Below are 7,500 nucleotides of genomic sequence, written 5' to 3'. Positions count from 1 at the left end.
AGCAAACTGCTTCTGATCAGCAATTTTGTTTGCAATGACATTTCCTTAACAAATTTTTAACATTGTCACTGCAAGCATGTAGTGATGAAACATTCAGCAATAGAAATTACTTCAGTGGGATGGATAAAATTATATTAATTTAGGTGTTATGGCTATTTAATTAAAAAGTGATGATTTTTATTTTGAGTTTCACTTCCAAAATTACTCTCTCTTTTTTAGAGTGCAGAAGTTACATTAGAACAAATAGATCACATTGATTCATCTCTTGGGGTAACTGCCGAGAAAATCCTAAATTTTTTCTGTCTATTAGATGCAAATATAAGAGACAACAATAATAATAGTTAGTGATTAAGTAGAAATAACAATGAATCATTCATGATGCATTAAATAAAATTATTAGGAAGATAAAACCCTACAGTTAAGAAGTAAAAAGACTGAGCCATTTCACCATAATCATGATCTGCAGTCCTCTCTAATGTGAACTGCAATCAAATGTGTTTAAATTAAAATCAATATTGTTCATTTGACTTAATTTTTAGAATATTCAAGATAATTAAAAAAAATTACTCTGCTCTACTGGGCTATTTACTTTGTATTTAAGTGAGTGCAAGAAAATGTTACAGAGCAGCATGTTAAATGACAATGGAGATTTAGTGCAATCTGAGTAGTATAGCTACGTGAAGGCAACATTTAGCAGCAGCCTAAACTTTCATTATGTGTCAACAGCTTAAGCAATGTGTGAGAGAAATTGAAGTTGACCCTCTGTCTTCCCTGTTTTTGTTTAATTTTAGCCCAAAAGTAATTTAAATAAAGAAACTTGTTAATGTTTTCTTAAATTCACCTATTGTGAGATTCCCGGTTGTACCCCTGAAAAGGGGAGCTGGTAGAACAGTGCTTGTTTGCACTTGTATTATACTGAATATAACTTTACTGCAGGTAGTCCCAAAACTCCATCTTTGCATGTCACTTTGTTGGCAGCTTTCAGGCAGAAATTAACTGGAAGTTTTTGGTTTTGTTTGCTGACTCAATGATTTTTGTGACAAATACAAAAGTAACTGATTTTGGCTTTGGGTCTCTTATTTCTTTAGTTAATTCCCTGTTTTCTTAGAAAAAGATTTATTGGTTGAAAGAAAGGAGAAAAGGTAAACCAGGACAGAAAAATCCTATGTGGAAGTTGTAAATATTTATGAAATCAGACTTCAAACACAGAAAAATATATAGAATATGCATTACCTTATATTTAATAACTGGTTTGGCAAACTGAGTGCATTCAGAATTGATACCTAAGGATATGTGCAGGCAGGGGATGAGTAATTCCATGGCTGTTCAATATATGTATTTTTTTCCCCTGTATTCACTGGCATTTTACTTCATTCTAATTAATGCTAAGATTTTGAACAATTTCAAGTAGAATAGTCATCACATTTATATTCTGTAACAAACCTGAGTGAGTTTTCATCACAGCTTATCAGTTTTTATGGTAGATGGCATAATATACAACATCATTAGTGCCAGTAAATTAATACTTCTAGAAAACTATATACTAGTTTTATATAGCTTCTGCCATAACTGCTGGTTTTGATGCTTTCTTAGCCAGAGCAAGCTTGAAAATTAACTCTTACTGAGTCTGAACAGAAATTCTGATTTAGACCTCTTGCAAACCGTGAGATTTTAATAATTTTTGTTACTTCTGTTTCTTTCTAGAGTTGTAGTGTATCTTGGAGCAAAATTCTCTGCCATGTGGAAATTTTGGCCACAGGTAAACCCATCAGTATGTAGTGTCTAATTGAGACAAATATGTGTGGGAAGGTGGAAAGAAATATCTATAGACTGTGTGACTGTGCAGAGATATTGAACTTAGCACAGAGCTCTGCCCAAACTAATTAGTCTTCTGAAATGGAAGCATGATTAGCCCACAAACAGCAGAGTGTCAGTACAGTTCTGGCATCCCTGGATCCCATACACAGTGCAGGAATTACTGTGCCCTCTTTAGTCATGCAGGTGACATCATAGCCAGGGATTTATACGTGATTAAAAAGCAAATTGGGCAGGATTGGCCTCGTGTTGTATTTTGTGGCATGCTTCACATTTTACAAGAAGCTGGCATGGGCTTTCTGATTGTTACAACATACTAAGAGTGTACTGCAACTCAGAAAACAGAAGAACAAATGTAAAACTTGTCAGGACTTGTACTGGCTGTGTCTGTGCTGTGTACACACCTTGTCTGGGTTTTCAGACTCAAAAGTATTATTCACTGCAAAAAAACTTAGTGTCCACATAATATCATCAGTATTGAATGGAATAGCTGAACTATGCTTCATCCTACCTTGAAAGCTGTTGGGGCTTAAAAACTGACATTGTGAAATGGATCTTTGGTCTGGACTTTAGCCAGGTGCTGCAGTCCTGTGAAGTTGTAGAGGAACATCAATAGGCTACTTCTTCCTGCCTGCATTTTAGAAGGCCCAAGAATTCACTATTTCAGTGTTGTAGACAGAAAGGCACTTGTGACAATCCACAAAACAGAAAGGCTTATGAAGCAAATGTTTTTTATTCAAAACCACTATATTACTTCTCTGACTTAAGTTTCTGGCAGGAGTTCCATAAGTAATCTTAATGTTTCCACCTAGAATGAGCAGGCATAAATATTCCCATATGTATTCAGTGTAAAATATTTGAGCATAGATTTTCAGTTCCCCAAAAATGTAGACTGAGATTGTCAATGGAAGGTGGTGAAGCTGTGTGAAATTCTGCAGTGCAACATGCTACCTTTTAATCCCTCTTTCAGAATTTGTGGAGTTTCTCTACCTTACCGTGCAGCTCCACATGAGACTTAGAGCAAAAGGATTTAGTGTTCAAATGCCTTATCAGTAGTTATGTTTGGGCTTTCCCTATCCCAGTTCAAAGCTGGTCTTTTAGAGGGTCGGGTAGAGATCTGGTCTGAAATAAATACTTCTGGGAAAGGGAATAGGGCTATGAAGCCCTATGAGCCATAAATAAAGTTCTGGAATCCTGTGTAACAAGAACTCCTGTGAGAGTTTGTACCCTATAAAAGGTGATGGGAAATTAGTCACTGCCTCTCTGGCACTATGGCTGCAAGTCCTGTCTAAACAAGGACTGCAGAATTAGGCTGCCTTGTTTTCCATGGACTGCCAAAGGTATGTATTTACTTAGCCTCATAGTACTGAGTCCTGTGAGGGTGGTGTTGAATCCCTCTATCTCAGACCTCCTTGAAACTGTTTTAGTTTTTTTCTTCCATTTCATTCACCTTAAGAATTTATGAACTGATGAAAATCCTTGCTAAACTTGGCCTGCAGCCCAATCCTGATTTATTTTTTTAAAGCAGAATTTCTGGCTGTGTTTGTTCTAATACAATGGGCTGTAACCAATTAATCACACAGCTATTAATGGAAGTACAAGGCAGTACACTGCAAGCTTGTTAGTTTGGCCATGCAAATTTTTGTTTGGTGAGGATGCAAAGAACATCAGTCAAGCTGACAGACAGCCTCAGTTGTCTTACATGCTGCTGCCCTTACCATTGAGCCGTGACATGGAGCATTCAGGGTGGCATCTGGGGGTGAGAAGCCCCTCCAAGCTGGGTAACTTGATGAATTCTGTATCTTAGCTGAGGGAATGGCAGGAAAATGTACCATGAAGGCAAACACTGAACTACTGTATGAATGTTATGCCTTTTTAAAATAGTTTCCTGCCAGAAGTGAATGACAGGAAATACATTAGCATGGGGAGCTTACATGCAATTAATAATCTAGAATTTGTCAGCACAGAATTGTTTTATAAATTTTTAAATACATGAAATAGATGTTTGACATGAGCAATTAAGGAAAGCTATTTGGAATTGCAAAATTAATTAAAGCTTTAAAATGTCTTTACACAGTTATAGACAGAAGCAAAAGTACTGGAAATGGAGTAACGAAGGAGGAAATTGTTCATACAGAGAAACTTTTGAAACAAGAAATCTTCCAGTTTTACTTCTGAATTAAATAGCTTTTAATTTTAGATGCTCAACAGTGATATTTGTGTGCATTGGGAGTCTCACAAAACCAGGGAGGTTTTGTGTGTTAGAAGTCTTGAAAATGTTCAAATCCCCTTTTTGGAGATATTAGGGAGTTATGTTTTATCTATTTTTGGTAAAGGGAAGGGCACATGTCACTGAGGCTTAATTTCATATTTCCCCACCTCAACCTCTATACGCCTTCCAATGGGAAAAGCGTTGGTTTTTCTCCATTGGGAGTATTGAGCTTCTAGGAGCATTTCTAGGTCTCTAATCCTGTTCCTTGTGCAGGGAAACTGTTCATCATTTTCAGTTTAATGCCTCCATATTGCTGATCATAAACTTCCCTCACAAAGGTGAGTATCATTGTTTACCTGGGAGAATGTGCAGCACAGAAATGGGGGAGGATCCATCCACATCATCTTAGTGATCTGATGATTGAGGCTGCTGTTTTCCTGATGGCTTGTGCCTTAATCATATCCTCCTGTAAAGGCTGGCTCAGACATCACCTCTCAAGGGCTCTGCTTACATTTTATATTAATAGCAAGAAGAAAAAATTACTTTAGATAGAATTTATTCTCACTTGTTGGAATGAAAAGAGACCCTAATATTGCTTTATAATTTTCCCAAAGTTTCATTTTGCTCTGTTGTTTTGTTTAGCACCAGTTGTGAGAAGGTCTGGCAGCCACTCAAGGGAGTACAGAAACACACAGAGTCCAGCCTGGATCAGGTTAGACATATTTTTGCCCTGTGCTAATAGAATCACTGCTGGTGTCAACTTAATAAGGATTTTCTTTTCTTTGTCAATTCAAAGCTTTCAAGATCTTTAGATTTTAATATTAAGACTTCTTTAGATCTTTAGATTTTAATATTAAGATACTTAGGGAGGCAAGAGTATTTCACTCCAGAGCAGCATACAGTGACTGTAGTGCATCAGGTGAAGTTACCATGGCTACCCTAAGGCTTTTGCAAGTCACCCTTGGCTGACCTCAGGCCAGTCCTGCCTCCAGAGCTGCTGCACTGCTCACGGCCACAGGCTGAAGTTTCCCTGCCCCACGTGTGCCACAGGAGACTTTCTCTTAGAGGAGCAGATTCTTCTTTCGTCCAGTTTCCCAGGCAGGCTCAAACCCTGCCAATATTCATGAGCAAGAAGGTAAGAGGTTGTAGGGCTATGGGTGGTGGGAAATTACTGTTTAGAAAACCCAAATCCCCAGCTGTCAGGGTGCAGCACAAACCCTGTGGTTCCAGTTGCAATCCCAGCTGGGGCCATTAGGTAGCATGTGTTCACTAATATGCTGAGAGGTTTGGAGAAATCACTGGTAACAAGGGAAGGACCTAAAGCTTTTCAATGGTTACAATGGTTATGTAAATCCTGTAAAAAAGTGTAGATCACACATTTTTTTCTCTCCTTTTCTTAATTATATATTTTAAAGACATGCCTAAGGATAAATAGCGTTCAGCTAAATTTGGCATAAATAAGGAGACTGTTTCGAGATGAGGGGAGTCTTTGTATGTGAGTTCTTAGATAACTGTGATAGGCTAAATTGGAAACTTACTGTCTTTAAGGCATTTTACAGTTGGCTGGAGAGCTATTTAAGATTTGGTGCCAAATGACTTTTGAGCAGGTGTGCAGGAAGCTTCATTTAATTCTCACAGCGACTTTGATTGCTGTGTATGAGACTTGCCTAGTGAGATGGCTGTCATGTCCCCCAGTTTGTTTGACAGCAGCTCTCCCTAGACTGCACACTGTCAGACACTTTCTGGCCCAACAGCCCCTTTTCTAGCCCTATTGCTTCTCTGGCTGCAGAGGACTGGACCAGTGGCATTAATGTCTGTACTCCACTGAACTGCTCTCAGCTTATGTAAAATCCTGTACATTTTGAAGCTAACCTTTATTTGCTCTAGTTTAAAAGAACACTGATATCTTTTCTTTGCACTTGCAGGGGACAGCATTACCGGTCTTGAGTCCAGCAGACCTTTTAAATGTGTCTTTGTGAGTGGGATAGTTGTACCTCCAGATTATGTGTATTTGTAAGGTGGAATTAAATGCTTGCTGCCTTGCAGCAGTAACCATCTGGAGAAAAAATATGTGGAGAACAGTGTTATTTTAGCCACTCTGGCCCTGCTGCCAAGTGCTGAGTCTGTCTCAATGGTGATTACTGTAGTTGTTTGTCATCCAATCAATCCTGTGGCAAATATCAGTAACAAATATGCTAATTATACTTTTAAATCCTCACAGTAGGGTCCTGAGCAATCATATCCTTCCTTAAATGTACAACTGAAGGGATCAGGCAAGATTCTTTGTCAAATGTCTGGGCTCAGGGAATGGAGTCTTGGACTGTAGAGTTGGGAGTTTGATTGCCTGCATTAGTGTTTTGCCTGCAAAAGTTGTGTGCTTTTGATGTGAACCTCGCTCTTGTCCTTGCTTAGTGTGCACTGGTTTGTGTCACTGTATTCTTAGTAGGCAGTCCAGATTCCTTTAGTGGGAGATGTTTCCTAGGAAAACACCTGGAATGTGCTATCCTGTAATGCTGGATTTTCAGCACCAGCTCTTTTACTCTGTGCACCTCTCCCTCTGTGCCTTGTTGAATTTCTTACATTTTAAATTATTAATTATGTTAAAAAGGAAGGGAGATGTCACAGTTGAGACAGCCATGATTTACAGAGTAACACTGTACCACTTCAGAAGGCTGCGAGCATCTGTTCTTCTTGTTCTTTAGCCCAGCCTTTTATAGCCCTCCTGTTGATGCATTGCACCTTGTGTGCCCTCTGTTCCCTTTGGTGGTTGGTCAGTGCACCTGGACACTCCCTGGCTCATTGCTTTTAATGCTGTTCACCTGCTTGTCACAGCTGTAGCCCATTAGTAATGAGGCTTGGCCACAGCCCCACTCCCAATTATCACAAACTGTGTGCCTACAGGCAGATATGACTATGTGTATCTTAAAACCAAATACACTCAGGCTCAGAAAACCTGTGAGAGCAGAGCCCTGGCACTGCCTGTGTGAGACAAGCAGCAGCTGAGAGCAGAGTTGGTCCTTGTCACCACGTTCCCATCCTGAGCAGGACATGGCTGGGACACAGGTCCAGAAAAAGTGAGTAATAGGGTAACAAATGCTCTTAGTATTACTAAATTCTGTGACCTTCCAGTGCTTGTACCTGCATGAATGGTGAACAGCAGCATTGCTTTGCTCATGCTAGGCCCAGGGACGTGTTTCACTTCCACCAAAAGAATTTATGGAAATCCCTAGCTATTACAATGATAAATGGCAATCAAATAGTTTCATGGTGAAGAATGTGTCAGCAAACTAGGAAGAGGGTGAGCCACAGAAGCTACAGCTCGACAGAGCTGGACCTGTGCAGAAGTGTAGGACAAGGAAATTCACCTTATTTTATTAAAAAGACATAAAGTAAGAAAAGCCCAATATTACACCCTTCCTGACATGATTGTGTCTCTCAGGTCCCCTTAGGAAAACACCTCAGTGAAATCCTGA

Source organism: Molothrus ater, chromosome 9 (genome assembly GCF_012460135.2).
Source record: "Molothrus ater isolate BHLD 08-10-18 breed brown headed cowbird chromosome 9, BPBGC_Mater_1.1, whole genome shotgun sequence".
Taxonomy (NCBI): domain Eukaryota; kingdom Metazoa; phylum Chordata; class Aves; order Passeriformes; family Icteridae; genus Molothrus; species Molothrus ater.
The sequence above is the reverse complement of the archived record's forward strand: the minus strand, read 5'-3'. Positions refer to the sequence as shown.